Source organism: Lissotriton helveticus, chromosome 2_1, assembly GCF_964261635.1.
Source record: "Lissotriton helveticus chromosome 2_1, aLisHel1.1, whole genome shotgun sequence".
Lineage (NCBI taxonomy): Eukaryota > Metazoa > Chordata > Amphibia > Caudata > Salamandridae > Lissotriton > Lissotriton helveticus.
The window spans coordinates 1,304,029,355-1,304,045,491 of record NC_136059.1 but is presented as its reverse complement, the minus strand read 5'-3'; positions in this window follow the sequence as shown (position 1 = coordinate 1,304,045,491).

Genomic DNA, 16,137 nt, shown 5'->3' with positions numbered 1-16,137 from the left:
TTTTCAGATTCTGTGCCATAACAGAAGTGTTTGCAACTTGATATCACCTTCTATATAATCAAGCCCAACCTCTTCATCTCAAAAGGTCATTGAGGTAGAGTGCCAGTAGTCTTCTTATAAACTTGTTCTCCACAATTTGTAGATATTTGCCACTAATATACCCCCATAAACCGATGCTAAATGTTGCAGCAGACACACATTAACTCTTAAAGATGCCAAGCATTTCTCTAGGTGGTTTGTGGCCTAGTCTTCTGGAAAATAAAAAAAAAGCTCTTTGGAATTGCATGGCTCTTACATTCAAAATAAATTTCATATTAAAATCTACATCAATGAGAATTCCCAAATATGTAAAAGGTGGAGTTTTCATAATTTCTTCCCCACCTGGTAAAAACCTTTTAGTCATGACTAGTTTGGGACAGCATTTCAATACAAGGGACATAGTACAATATTATTGCACTATGAATGCCTAATTGGAGCAATATGGTCCACAGCTTGGGGCGGTCTATATCAAATGCACATGTTAGGTCCAAGAATGCAAGATGGACACATCCTTTTTTGGTCTTAGTGTACTTCTGGGCAATCAGGGAGCAATCTAAGGATAGTTGCATGGTGCCTAGGCCTGGACGAAAACCAAACTGTAGGTCGGAGAGCCTGCATGACTCTGTTGCACAAGTTTCCAATTTGGCAAATAATACCCTTCCTAGGCTCTTATCTCTGCTATCTAGGATGGATACCTGGTGAAAGCAGTGAGGTTGACTCTTGTCTCCTTTTTTGAAAATAAGGATGATGATAGCCTCCTTCCAGGTCTTAACCCCTTTGGGGCTGATGACGAGCTGGGCTCGTCATGGCGCACACCGGTCGTGCGCGGATGACAAGGCCAGCTCGTCATGAGCCCCACCCTCGGGGGAAGCGCTGGCGCTCCCCCCGAGGGTCTCCAATCGCGCTCGTTTTGCTGTGGGCGGCAGCGGAAGAGTTTCCGCTTCCGCCACCGCCCCTCCCCATGGGAATCCCTGATGACGTCAGCGCGCACAGCGTGCGCTGACATCATCAGGGATTCCCAGCGCTCGGGAAGCCATTTGCTTCCTGAGCGCCGAAGAGAAAGGTGGGTTTCTTGTGTCCGGCGGGGGTTTGGGGCCGCAAAGAGGCATCAGGGGAGAGGAAAGAGATTTTCCTCTCCCCTGATGTCTCTTTGCAGGGCATTTCTGCCTCACGATCGCGCACAGCGTCGCGATCGTGCGGCGGAAATGCCCCCACACTGCAATGCCAGAAACCGGTCCTGGGAAGCTTGTTTCCGGTCCATGGAAGACATGGCTTGGCAGTTCGGGCTGGACTGTTCCCATGAGGCACAGGGTCAGACTGATTTGCATATAGCCATGTCTGAAATGGGGTGGCTGAGTGGGCTAAAGAATGGTGATGGATTAAACCCAGATCAGTTGACTGGGGGTGAGTGTTTGATTTGCTCAAACGCTCCGTCCATCATCCCCTTTTGTATCGCTTTGTTCGCCCTAAGTGTGGCAGGGTATGCTCAGACGTGAGTCCCTTGCTCACTTGGCCACTGGATTCAAGATAGCCTGGCTGATGAGGATTATGAATCCGAAACCGGTCCCAGGATGCTTGTTTCCGGTCCATGGAAGACATGGCTTGGCAGTTCGGGCTGGACTGTTCCCATGAGGCACAGGGTCAGACTGATTTGCATATAGCCATGTCTGAAATGGGGTGGCTGAGTGGGCTAAAGAATGGTGATCGATTAAACCCAGATCAGTTGACTGGGGGTGAGTGTTTGATTTGCTCAAACGCTCCGTCCATCATCCCCTTTTGTATCGCTGGCAACCCATCACCTGCACGAGAGACACTTAAATTGTGATAATGTACATTTATCAGGCCCCCTTTTTGTCATTTGCCCTATGTGGTAGAATGTTGTCTTGGCACGTGCAGACTAATTGCTAAGTGTGGCAGTGGTGAGATAAGACAATATAAATTGCATATGTCCCAGCTGTGTAGTTGTGACAATCATAATAGTGACATATACCTGACTGAGTGACATGCATGTGTGGTAGCCCAGTCCAGTAAAAGACTTGCCATAGTTAGAGCTGTTGCTGCTGGTGCTCTTGCTTAATATATGAGAAACACAATCTAAGTATTTCTTTTCTGTTCATGTGTAAATGAAGCAAGCTGTAAGGCCCAGGCATGTGTGGGATGTATGCCTATGTGTGAAGCTGAAGATGGCTACTGTTCGTGGGCAAAGGAACATGAGTTAGAAATCAGGAGACAGATGAAATTTAGAGGTATGTTGATCTTATTTGAAAGGACATTCAATTTTCTGGTACAAGCTGGTTAAAAGCATGTCAGAGTGACTGGTTCAGATGATACACTTATTGAGGGAGAAAATATGGCCTTGTTATCTGGAGATCTATCTATTTAGACCCTTTGCCTCCTCTACCATGGCAACTTATCCTTCACATACCTCTTCTCATTCTTTCATTTTCTCTTGATACACCCCAAGGTGCAGGCCTTGATCCTCAGAGGATTTCACTGTTAGTGATCCCTTAATGCATGTTAGCTTTTGCAACTCCACTAAGAGTTTGTGGAGGGATCTGGTATGTAATTCCTGGTTGTAGTCAATGATGAGGATTTCTAATAATAGAATCTCTTGTTCAATGATGTTGCTTTTTCCCTGTTTATGGTGGTATACAGCTTGAAGCTGTTGCAAGTGTGTGGATAAATTATGTCATACAGCACATGCGGTAATGGACAGAGTCCAAGAAGTAGGCTTGAAGTATGTGCTTGAAATTACAATTCTTACATGATATGTCCGGTTCTGGTTGGTTTGTGGAATAATGCGTCCACTGTAGGGTTCTATGTTCAACCTCATGGTCACAGGTTCTAATCCTGGCAGATTCACTCAGCCTTTTATCCTTTCAAGGTCGATAAAATGAGTACCATTGATTTGGGTAAAAATTTGGATCTGTTATTCAGTGCCAAGATATCCTTGGGTAAACTTGATCTTTACAAATACACATTTTGCTGTATTTGTCATTGTACTCTGGTTTTCTTCCCTGTACTGTATGTTCATAGGATTATGCTGTGTAGCCATAGAAATTTTTCTATGCATCAAAAAAGAAGGTTTACCTAAAGCAAAGTCATAATGTTACCGATATGGGCATGCAAATGTTTCTGTTATGCTCTCGTAATTTGAAACATTGAACATTATAAGAAATAGGTGCAATTTTAGATGTTACGTAAGTGACATTTTTGTACAGTATTTTGTTGGAGGAGACAGATTTGAGCAGAAAATGTCTCACAGGAGATTAGTCAAGCAGAATAGGTACCACAAGATACATTTTCTTCCTGAACCAGTCCCCTTGGTCTTATCTCAAGTGACGTTTTAATGCAAGGTATAGCTTCAGGTTCAATTTTCAATTGAGGCACCTCAAAGTGCATTTTGTAGAATTTATATGTAATTTTGCATAATCTTCCCAAAATGTAACAACATATCAGAGGAAAAAATTGCATGATTTCCTACACTGCTAGCTAGTAATAGTAACATTACAGTCTTTATGGTGTATATTTGTCTCCGCCCACTGATTTACATTGTTGAGAAAAGGTGTGGTCTCATTTGGTGTATCTTTACTATTTGTATATTGTTAATCACATCCAAGTGTAGAAATACACACAACACGCAAGAGTAGGCATACTAATATGGGTGCTAATTATATATTCAGAAAATTACCTTTGTGAATTGTGAATACTTCGTTAAGGTGACATGGAGATTCCTGCCACCTTCAGTGTCATGTGTTCTCAAAATGGTTGGCCAGGTACTTTCTGTATAAGTTGCAGAATCCCCATGAACCACAGGGGCTGCATGTGTATGTAGTGTCTTGGGAGTTAGAAATGATGAAACCCATTTGACTCCTTAGAACTGTGAGGTAAGTGTTAGAGCAGAATGTACTGAAGAATGGTTTAGAATGTTGATTTTGCATTACACGTAGATGAATAAAGATATACATACCTAGTCAGTAAGTCAGTCAAAATACTTTATTCGGGTCTACTGAGTCATAAATGTCATAGCAGATTAAAAGAAAAACATATACAGTATTAAAATTCATAGGATTGAGGGAAACACTTGCTAAAAAAGTACTAAAACAGGTATTAAATACACCATAGAAGAATAAATAGTCTTTCAATAATAAGATCCTACCTGTATGGCACTTATCATGAAATTTAAAATGGTATTTATAACGGTTTAGTTTCCTAGGCAGTGTAAATAAGTAAATGCCGCCACATTGAATCTGCTTTTTAATGCTGGTATGTAGGACGGAGAAACCACACTCATTGTGCTGTGTAAAATGTGCAAAAAAACAAAAAGTTTATAGTGCTTTGTTCTCCTGGGAATTCACAGTAACAGCTAGAAGAGACGAAAACCATGTGCCTTTTATTGGGAAAGCTAGCTGAAAGTGTCAGAAGAAACTTGTGCCTCACATTTATAATGATCTGTAAATAAAGTGCAGGAGTGCAGGAAAACCCCTAAGTGTGTTTTCTAGCCACCCTGCTTCAGTCTCTGCCCTGTCCTTTGTAATGTTTGATTAAAGAGTCTTTAGAGTTTGTATTCTGAGTTAGGGAAATGGTCAACAGATGATTGTTATATTTCAAGTAGGTACCCTATTATAGGCTCAGGTAACATCATAACCCTTTACCTATATTCTCCCCTACATTACATACATAACAGTTCTTAGGGACTGTCCTTTTACCTAGATACGACACTGAACACATATAGCGGGAATTTCCTTGGTAAAAATCTCATACATTATGCATGAGGATTCTTGGAAGCACAGCAGGACTACCATCTCCTGTATAATATCCATTTATAACTTTAATTCCTGACACCATCCTAAATCCGACAAAGTAATACAGCGAGGTAGAACCCCTGGAGAGACCTATGGGTATATATACATTACATTTGCTAAGACAGAGAGAGGAGACTAGGACTTCCCGGCCAACACACTATCCAAAGATGCTGAAATTCCTGCATGCAGATACCCCAGCTTGCAGTGGTCTAACATCCCTTGCGGGGTCTCCAACCCGAGACCAGGATGGGGTCCTACAATCTCTCAATCCAGGTAAGGGGGTTGACTTTATCCTAGAATGATTCTTGGCTTAACACCTACACACATGCTAGGTACACTTAGGTACATCTAGTTAGGAAGGCATCGTAAGAGTAAGCACTTTTTATTATCATGTATTTTATATACTCATATGTATTCATGATTATTGCAAGATGGTAGAACTCTATAATCCTTTTACTTTCATAGTGCTTCTAATCATTTATATCTTTTACTGACTAGTGGTTGTTGCAGCTCATCTATTTTACACTAGAATAACGACTGTTCAATAAATGCCTATTGAAAAATGTCCAGAACGCTTATTCTGTCTATCTCTCTGAGACTACGTGAACACGAGTAACTGAGCGAAAAGTAATACACTGTTTCCACGGACCTGTAGGATCAGGTTTGTCATGTTCAATGGTTACCAAAAACTATTCTCTCCTTGGTAAGAGGATATTCTAGTGGAAATGTTAGCTAGCTTATACAGAAGGCCAACATACCCGGTGGGGGTGTTTAGAATCAGTCTGGCACCAGTCCTACAGTGTATTTTGTTCAAATGTGCAGAACCTGTATACATTTTTACAGGAACTACACGACATGGCACCACCAATGTTGGTTGGGAACTTATTTAACAGTCAAAACTGAGTAGTTCAGTCATGCTAGTCTCAGAGACCCCTACTCACATTTCCCCAGAGACGTGTGTAGTGGGAGGTTACAAAATGAGCCAGAACAATTCTATTAATTGACTGTTGGTTAATTAAGCTTGAAGGACACATTATTCCTAAATAGTGCATAACACCATATCTTAGTTCCCTTGGAACACTATTCTTTAATAAAACAATGACTGAGCCAGTAGATAAAGTAAAACAAGATCTACACCTCGCAGCCGTAGAAGAAGTTGCAGACACTATTCACGTTGCAGAAAATGTTAGAAATGCCATCACCATAAAACTAGGTGCACATGGTTTAACAGCCAGGGGTGGACAAGTAACATTTGTGATTGAGGCACACAAATCATTTAGAACAGAGGTATTCTATTCATGGGTTACATTCCCAGTTGTGAATGCAATAACAAAGGCATTTCATTACTACACAGAAGATGAAATACTGGACAAATATTGTCCCTATGAGGACATTGAAATTCCACCAATTTATCAGGAACACTTATACTGGTTTAAAGGCGCCATCCCCATACAAGAAATTGAGTAAGACTGTAAGTCAGGATGTGGTGTGTAGGCCCGCTTGGCCTACACACCACATCCTGACATTGAAATAATGCCAGCAGGAGACTTACTTACACTTCATAAAGAACTAATAAAACTGTACAGAAATATGACACAGTTTGTGATGAGGACCCTCATGGTTCAACCAGCAACGGCTACAATAACAAGTCCAGTTCAAAATTCAACAACTAAAATCACACCACAAATGTTACACGCAGTAATGGATAAAATGCCTGCAAAACATGAACAAATGCCAGTCTGGGTAGCTCAAAAGATAACACAGCTAGAAGCAGTATTCCCGAATACAAGCCCATTTGAAAAACACAGAATGTTAACAATCTGCTTGCACGTGGGAATAACACCATAATTAGAAGATTGTACCTCATGGGGTACAGTTTTTCGCTGCCATATATATCAGGACTCATGGTATCCCATCGTTAGCAGTAATACCGGATGTATTAAGACAAATTCAAAATGAGTTCGGAGCAGAATGTGCTCTAAACTTAAGGATGAAACTACCAGGTTTCAGCTATAATATTAGCAAATATTAAAGGGGAAGCAGCATCTGTGGCAATCCGACAACGCTTAAGGGAGTGGGTTAATATAAAAATTTGGGGCACCAAGTCTTTCAAATCTTGTTTTAATGCACTTAAGCCATGGGATATCCAGACAATTGTCCAGCTTTAGACAGTCCTGTAAGATTGACCTGCATAGATGAGCTTCTGGGTTTTTCAGATTCTGTGCCATAACAGAAGTGTTTCCAACTTGATATCACCTTCTATATAATCAAGCCCAACCTCTTCATCTCAAAAGGTCATTGAGGTAGAGTGCCAGTAGTCTTCTTATAAACTTGTTCTCCACAATTTGTAGATATTTGCCACTAATATACCCCCATAAACCGATGCTAAATGTTGCAGCAGACACACATTAACTCTTAAAGATGCCAAGCATTTCTCTAGGTGGTTTGTGGCCTAGTCTTCTGGAAAATAAAAAAAAAGCTCTTTGGAATTGCATGGCTCTTACATTCAAAATAAATTTCATATTAAAATCTACATCAATGAGAATTCCCAAATACGTAAAAGGTGGAGTTTTCATAATTTCTTCCCCACCTGGTAAAAACCTTTTAGTCATGACTAGTTTGGGACAGCATTTCAATACAAGGGACATAGTACAATATTATTGCACTATCAATGCCTAATTGGAGCAATATGGTCCACAGCTTGGGGCGGTCTATATCAAATGCACATGTTAGGTCCAAGAATGCAAGATGGACACATCCTTTTTTGGTCTTAGTGTACTTCTGGGAAATCAGGGAGCAATCTAAGGATAGTTGCATGGTGCCTAGGCCTGGACGAAAACCAAACTGTAGGTCGGAGAGCCTGCATGACTCTGTTGCACAAGTTTCCAATTTGGCAAATAATACCCTTCCTAGGCTCTTATCTCTGCTATCTAGGATGGATACCTGGTGAAAGCAGTGAGGTTGACTCTTGTCTCCTTTTTTGAAAATAAGGATGATGATAGCCTCCTTCCAGGTCTTAACCCCTTCGGGGCTGATGACGAGCTGGGCTCGTCATGGCGCACACCGGTCGTGCGCGGATAACAAGGCCAGCTCGTCATGAGCCCCACCCTCGGGGGAAGCGCTGGCGCTCCCCCCGAGGGTCTCCAATCGCGCTCGTTTTGCTGTGGGCGGCAGCGGAAGAGTTTCCGCTGCCGCTCCCGCCCCTCCCCATGGGAATCCCTGATGACGTCAGCGCGCACAGCGCGCGCTGACATCATCAGGGATTCCCAGCGCTCGGGAAGCCATTTGCTTCCTGAGCGCCGAAGAGAAAGGTGGGTTTCTTGTGTCCGGCGGGGGTTTGGGGCCGCAAAGAGGCATCAGGGGAGAGGAAAGAGATTTTCCTCTCCCCTGATGTCTCTTTGCAGGGCATTTCTGCCTCACGATCGCGCACAGCGTCGCGATCGTGCGGCGGATATGCCCCCACTAGCACCAGGGATTCAAATTTAGTTTATAGGAAGCGATACCTTGGGCAAGGGTCGCTTCCAGGCGGGAGTGATTATGTTTTTGTTTTTCTGCCCCCCCTGGGGGCAAATCGGACAGTTTTTTTGGCCGTTTTGCCCCTAGGGGGGGTAGAAATTCACCACTAGCACAGGGTTGTTTTTTGGTGGCAATATGGCAGCCATGTTCAATGTTTACATTTTTCTGTCCCCCCGGGGGCAAATCGGCCCATTTTTTTTTGCCGTTTTGCCCCCGGGGGGTGGGGGCAGAAAATGCCCACTAGCATCAGGGATTTTGTTTTTAGCTTTTAGGAAGCGACCCCTTGTGCAAGGGTTGCTTCCAGGTGGCCATGATTGTGTTTTTGTTTTTCTGTCCACCCTGGGGGCAAATCGGCCCTTTTTTTGCCGTTTTGCCCCCAGGGGGGGCAGAAAATGCCCACTAGCACCAGGGAATTTAAACTGAGTTTTTAGGAAGCGACCCCTTGGGCAAAGGTCGCTTCCTGGTGGCAAGTAATTATGTTTTTTTCATTTCTGCCCCCCCCTTGGGGCAAATCGGACCGTTTTTTTGACGTTTTGCCTCCTGTTTTTTGGCCCACTAGGCCCTAGGATTTGAGTTTTGTTCCAATGGTGGTTATAATTTTGGTTGTTTTTTACTGTCCGCCTCCCTTGGTGCCAGTTGGTCTTTTTTTGTCCTTACTGCCTTGGCTGGCGGTGTGTGTGGAGTGGTGCTTGGCTGGCGGTGTGTGTGGAGTGGCGTTTGGCTGGTGGTGTGTGTGGAGTGGTACTTGGCTGTCTGTGCACGGAGTGGTGCTTGGCTGGCGGTGTGTTTGGAGTGGCGCTTGGCTTGCGGTGTGCGTGAAGTGGTGCTTGGCTGGCGGTGTGTGTGGAGTTGCGCTTGGCTGGATGGTGTGCGTGCAGTGGTACTTGGCTGTCTGTACACGGAGTGCTGCTTGGCTGGCGGTGTGTGTGGAGTGGCGCTTGGCTGGATGGTATGCGTGGAGTGGTACTTGGTTGTCTGTGCACGGAGTGGTGTTTGGCTGGTGGTGTGTGTGGAGTGGTGTTTGGCTGGCGGTGTGTTTGGAGTGGTACTTGGCTGTCGGTGTGCACTGAGTGGTGTTTGGCTGGCGGTGTGCATGGTCTGGTGCTTGGATGGTGGTGTGGGTGGACTGGCGCTCGGCTGGCGGTGTGTGAGTAGTTACTTTCTGTTGGTCACTACACACACTGCTAGTTGAGTGACACTCTATGCAGTCCATCATTTTCTGTAGTTGCTGTGTCAGATATGTGGGCGTGTGAAAGTGATGGACCCTTGAATGGCGCTGGTGGCTGGCGGTGTGAATGTTTTGTATGTGTCACACGTAATAAAGTTGTATGAATGTCCTTACTGCCCCTGTGTGATGGGGGTACTGGTAGGAGCAAAAGACCGACTGGCACCAAAGGGGTCAGGCAGTAAAAAAGAATTAAAAAAAATTAACCAGTGTCTTGATGTTAAACCTCATCTAATCCCAATTGGTCTAAGCCCTATTTGATGGCCCATCTGGGCGAATGTAAATTTTGGGGGCAAATTTGTGTGTTGTTTTTTTAATTGTTATATTGTTTGTGAAATGTGGAAGAAATTTTTTTTTCTTCTCTATTTTTGTCTTGTTCCAGGCTTATGCTGTTTGGATTGTTGTAGGTTGCGGGTCTGTTTGCAGCTCGTGTAGTTGCTTGTGCTTGGTAAGTGAATGTATTTTGTACTACTTTCCCTTGATGTTTGTCTTTTTGAAAAAGGTTGTACTTATAGCAGTTTGTGTGGCTCTGTGTTTTTTTTTTTTCAGCATTAGTGTTTGATGTGCACTTTGTTTTCTAATCTGTCATTTCTTTTTTTCTTTCTAGTGGGATATCATTTCTTTTTGCTGTGTCTCAGCAGAGTAGGTGCTGGTGAGTGTAGCTATATTTGTTAAGAGTGAAATTGTTTTGGATTGTATTGTTTTTTTTGTGAAAGCCTTACCTTGTTTACTTCTTACTTTGCACAGTGTAGGTTGTTGTTCACTTGTGTGTGCAGTCTTCTTGCTTTGTAAGGATAATGGCTAGTCGCAGGATTACTGCTCAGCAGGTTCTTGGTTTGCTTTTTGAGTCTTCCTCTGACCATGGTTCAGAGACTGACTCTGATTCGGACCCAGAGGTAGGGGCAGAAGATTCAGGCAGTGAGTTTTCTCTTCGCATGGAATCATCATCATCGGATGATGAATCTTCTTCTAGTGCTGATGAAGGGCCTATGGTAGAGGAGGACATTGATGTGCCGGTAGTGGGCCAAGAGGCATCTGTGCTGCTGCCTAGGGCCGCAAGGTTTCCTTTCTTTTTACGTCGGCAAGAGGCATGTGGGCTGCAGCCTGCGCCCAAAAGGCTTCACATTGCTGTGGTGCGCCAAGAGGCATCTGGTGCTGTTTGTCTTCCTGTTGGTGTAGTGCAGCAAGAGGCATCTGGGGCTGTTAGGCTTCCCATTGGTGTAGAGCGGCAAGAGGCATCTGGGCCTGCTTGGTTTTCCGGTGGTGTAGTGCAGCAAGAAGCATCTCAGGCTGCTAGGCTTCCCGTTGGTGTAGTGCAGGAAGAGCCCTCTGGGGATGCTATGTCTTCTGTTGGTGTTGTGCAGCCAGAAGTATCTGTGGCTGTTAGGCTTCCCGTTGGTGAACAGCAGCAAGAGGCTTCTGGGCTGCAGGCTGGGGTGGCTGCTCCCCCCGTTGATAGGAATGGCCTCTGGGTTCCTCCTGGCATGGTGCAGCCGGCATTGCCAGAGTTCACTGGTGTTCCTGGGTGTAGAGTGAATACTGAGAATTTTCAGCCAATACATTTTTTTCAGTTGTTTTTTGACGATGTGTTTTTGCAAGAGATTGTTGATCAAACTAATTTGTATGCAGAACAGTTTTTGAGGGACAACAGTGCCGGCCTTAAGCCCCATTCTAGAGCAGCCCGGTGGACTCCCACAAATGTTGATGAGATGAAGAAGTTTTTGGGATTAACTTTTTTGATGGGCTTGCTAAGGAAGCCATCAATGACTTCATATTGGTCCACTAGTCCCTTGATGGCAACAGCTATATTTCCAGCAGTCATAAGTCGTGATCGGTATATGCTTCTTCTTCGGATGATGCATTTTGTTGATAATGGTTTAGGGTTGCCACGCGATCACCCTGATTGTGACCGTTTGTTTAAAATTTGGCCTGTCCTTGATCACTTTGTTGATCGTTTTTCTGAGATCTTTGCCCCTGGTAAAGAAATTGCAGTGGATGAGTCTTTGCTATTGTTCAAGGGCCGCTTGGTTTTTAGGCAATACATTCTTAGTAAGAGGGCACGCTATGGAATCAAACTGTATATGCTGTGTGACAGTGAGACTGGATATGTCTACAATTTCAGGGTGTACACTGGTAAGGAGTCCAGCATTAACCCTCCTGGTTGTCCTTTTACTTTTGGAGTGACTGAGAAAATTGTGTGGGAACTAGGTAGAGGATTATTTAACAAAGGCCATCATTTATATGTAGATAACTTCTACACTGGTGTGCGGTTGTTCCAGGAGTTGGCCAAAGTGGGCACTGTTGCTTGTGGCACAATGCGCAGTAACCGTAAAGGTTTCCCAAAGGAACTTGTTTGCAAAAGGCTTGTGCGGGGACAGTCCACTGCATTGCGATGTGGGGAGCTTCTAGCTGTGAAGTTTTCAGACAAGAGAGATGTGTACATGCTGACTACTATCCACGATGAAAGTACTGTACCTGTGCCTGTTTGGAGTCAGGGTCCTGAAGTGCGCAAACCTGTGTGCGTTTTAGCTTACAATAAGTTCATGGGTGGTGTTGACAGAGTAGATCAGAGGTTGGAACCTTATGCTACTCTTCGAAAGGCTTACGTTTGGTACAAGAAGTTGGCTATCCATCTGTTCCACTTGGCATCCTTTAATGCTTTTGTTGTGTACCAGAAGTCTTGTCCTGAGACGAAGATGCCTTTTGTTAAGTTTCAGGAGTCTGTAATAGGCAGCCTTGTACTTGTGGAGCAGGCAAGTGTTCCTAGATTTGGAGTGGTGGAGGATGTGGCTAGATTGAAAGATCGCCACTTTCCTGAGTACATTCCTCCCACTACCGCAAGAGACTTTCCGACTAGAAGATGCAGAGTCTGTTGGCGAAGAGGCGTGCGGAAGGAGTCTCGTATGAACTGTCCTGACTGTCCTTCTAAGCCTGGATTGTGTCTGACAGCTTGTTTTAAATTGTACCACACACAAAAGAAGTTTTGGGAGTTTTAATGAGCTGTAAAGTGAATTGCCTGTCTGCATTCTGTAAATTATTTTTGTTTGTTTCAAGGATTAGCATTAGTGCAAAGTGTTTAGTTTTAGAATTTGTGTTAGCTGATTTGTAGGTATTTCTATTTGTTTACTGTTATTTTGAAAAAAAGAATTCTAAATGTGTTTGTGGTGTGTGCAGGCTGGTGCTTGGCTGGCGGTGTGTGTGGAATTGCGCTTTGCTGGATGTTGTGTGTGGAGTGGTACTTGGCTGTCTGTGCACGGAGTGGTGCTTGGCTGGCGGTGTGTGTGAAGTGGCGCTTGGCTGGTGGTGTACGTGGAGGGGTAATTCGCTGTCAATGCACGGAGTGGTGCTTGGCTGGCGGTGTGTGTGGAGTGGCGCTTGGCTGGTGGTGTGTGTGGAGTGGTACTTGGCTGTCTGTGCACAGAGTGGTGCTTGGCTGGCGGTGTGTGTGGAGTGGCGCTTGGCAGGTGGTGTTCATGGAGTGCTACTTTGCTGTCTGTGCACGGAGTGGTGCTTGGCTGGCGGTGTGTGTGGAGTGGCGCTTGGCTGGTGGTGTGCGTAGAGTGGTACTTGGCTGTCTGTGCACGGAGTGGTGCTTGGCTGGCGGTGTGTGTGGAGTGGCGGTTGGCTGGTGGTGTGTGTGGAGTGGTACTTGGCTGTCTGTACACGGAGTTGTGCTTGGCTGGTGGTGTGTGTGGAGTGGTACTTGGCTGTCTGTGCACGGAGTTGTGCTTGGCTGTCGGTGTGCGCTGAGTGATGTTTGGCTGGCTGTGTGCATGGTCTGGTGCTTGGATGGTGGTGTGGGTGGACTGGCGCTCAGCTGGCGGTGTGTGAGTAGTTACTTTCTGTTGGTCACTACACACACTGCTAGTTGAGTGACATTCCACGCAGTCCATCATTTTGTGTAGTTGCAGTGTCAGAAATGTGGGCGTGTGAAAGTGATGGGCCCTTGAATGGCGCTGTTTGGTGGTGTGAGTGTTGAAATGTGATGGGTCCGCGGCTGGCGGTGTGAATGTTTTGTATGTTTCACACGTACGAAAGGTGTATGAATGGTCTGTAAAGAGGTTGGTGCCTTGACGTGGCTTTACAGCTCACAAGCCTTGAGTCAGTGGTTCAGTTAATCATACTTTCAATTATACGCAGTGTATTTCATTTTTTGTGAAATTACTTGCGAATACAATTGTATGTACTGAATCATCACTCACCCTCGTGCCAAATCCAACCAGTATGTGAGTGTGCTTGCGGATTAGATGGCTGTGTAGTAATATTTGGTTTTTTTCTCTTTCTGCAGTAGGGTGTACCTTGTCCCTTATTGTGATTGTTGTAATGTGTTGCTTTTCCTTCCAGATGGTGTCAGTGGTCTGGTTTGTATCAGGTGTGAAAGGTGCGTGAATGGCCTGTAAAACGGTTGGCGCCTTGTCGTGGCTTTACACCTCACGAGTTGCGAGTCACTGGTTCGGTTTTTATGCATTTATTTATTGACAGAGCATTTCATTTTTTTGAAATATCATGTTAATAAAATTTTATGTACTGAACCATCACTCGCCCTCGTGCCAAATCCAACCTGTATGTGTGTGTCTTTGAGGAATAGATAGCCGTGCTTGAATCTTTGACTTTTGAGTAACTCAGTTATGGTGTATATTATAGCTAAAAATAACTTTCTAAATTTAGATATTATTATTAAATCATAGTTGTATATGGTCATGTCTTTCTGGTGAATTCTATTGTTGTTTTTTGTCCACAATCTCTTGCAAACTTGAAATTGTCTGTCACAATTTTCATGCGATATTGTCCCCTGAATCGCACGTTCTCCAATTGAAAACTTAATTCATTCAAAACAATTTGGTTTTGCAAGGGGGTTCCCATGAGTTTTTGGCCCGGGGCTTGGCGGGCATCTTTGGAAACTACCAAACCCAAACAGTTCTGAAAACTAGACACCCGGGGGAGTCAAGGGAGGTATGGCAGGCGTGGTCCCCCAATGTTTTCCTACCCAGAAATCCCTTCAAACCTTAAATTTAGGTTGAAAAAAACACTTTTTCATACATTTTTGGGTGGGATCTCCCTGCCGGCACAAATGTCCTACCACACAGCGTTCCCCTTGATCTCCCGAGTAAAATGATACTTCACTTGTGTGGGTGGGCCAAAGCCCTGTGACTAAGGTTGGGGTGCTTAATTTGTCAAACCTATATACTAGATTTTTTTTTAAATTCATTTTTAGCCTGTTCTGCTTTGGGGCACCCACACAAGTGAGGTATCATTTTACTCTTGAGAACAAGGGGAACGCTGGGTGGTAGGACATTTTTGCCGGCACAGAGATCCCACGCAAAAAAGATTGGAAAAGTGTTTTTTTTACCTAATTTTAAGGTTTGCAAGGAATTCTGGCTAGGAATACATTGGGGGACCCACGCATGCCATACCTCCCTGAACTCCCCCGGGTGTCTAGTTTTCAGAACTGTTTGGGTTTGGTAGTTTCCAAAGATGGCCGCCGAGCCCCGGGCCAAAAACTCAGGTGCCCACCCCCAAAATCAAGGTAGTTTTGCTATAGGGTACGATTTGGACCTTTTCCTGTTGCAGCCACTATGCCTAAACACGCAAGTGAGGTACCATTTTTATCGGGAGACCTTGGGGAACGCTGGGTGGGAGGAAATTTGTGTGAGCCCAGTGGTGCCACGCTTTCCCATAAAAAAAAGTGTGAAAAAACTGATTTTTTCAGTTAAAATTGAGGTTTGCAAGGGATTCTGGGTAAAGGAACTTTGGAGGATCCACGCAAGCCATACATCCTTGGAAGCCCCCGGGTGTCTACTTTTCAGAAATGTGTGGGTTTGGTAGGTTTCCCTAGATGGCCGTCTAGCACGGGGCCAAAAACCCAGGTAACCCCTTTTGCAAAAGCTGGTGGACTTGACGTTCCTTTACCCAGAATCCCTTGCAAACCTCAATTTTAGCTGAAAAAATCAGTTTTTTCACACTTTTTTGTATGGGAATGTGTGGCACCACTGGGCTCACACAAATTTCCTCCCACCCAGTGTTCCCCAAGGTCTCCCGATAAAAATGGTACCTCACTTGCGTGGTTAGGCATAGTGGCTGCAACAGGAAAAGGTCCAAATCGTACCCTATAGCAAAACTACCTTGATTTTGGGGGGGGGGCACCTGAGTTTTTGGCCCGGGGCTCGGCGGCCATCTTTGGAAACTACCAAACCCAAACAGTTCTGAAAACTAGACACCTGAGGGAGTCCAGGGAGGTATGGCATGCGTGGGTCCCCCAATGTATTCCTACCCAGAATTCCTAGCAAACCTTAAAATTAGGTACAGAAAAACACTTTTCCAATCTTTTTTGCGTGGGATCTCCGTGCCGGCAAAAATGTCCTACCACCCAGCGTTCCCCTTGTTCTCCAGAGTACAATGATACCTCACTTGTGTGGGTGCCCCAAAGCAGAACAGGCTAAAAATTAATTAAAAAAAAATCTAGTATATAGGTTTGACAAATTAAGCACCCCAACCTTAGTCACAGGGCTTTGGCCCACTCACACAAGTGAGGTATCATTTTACTCGGGAGAT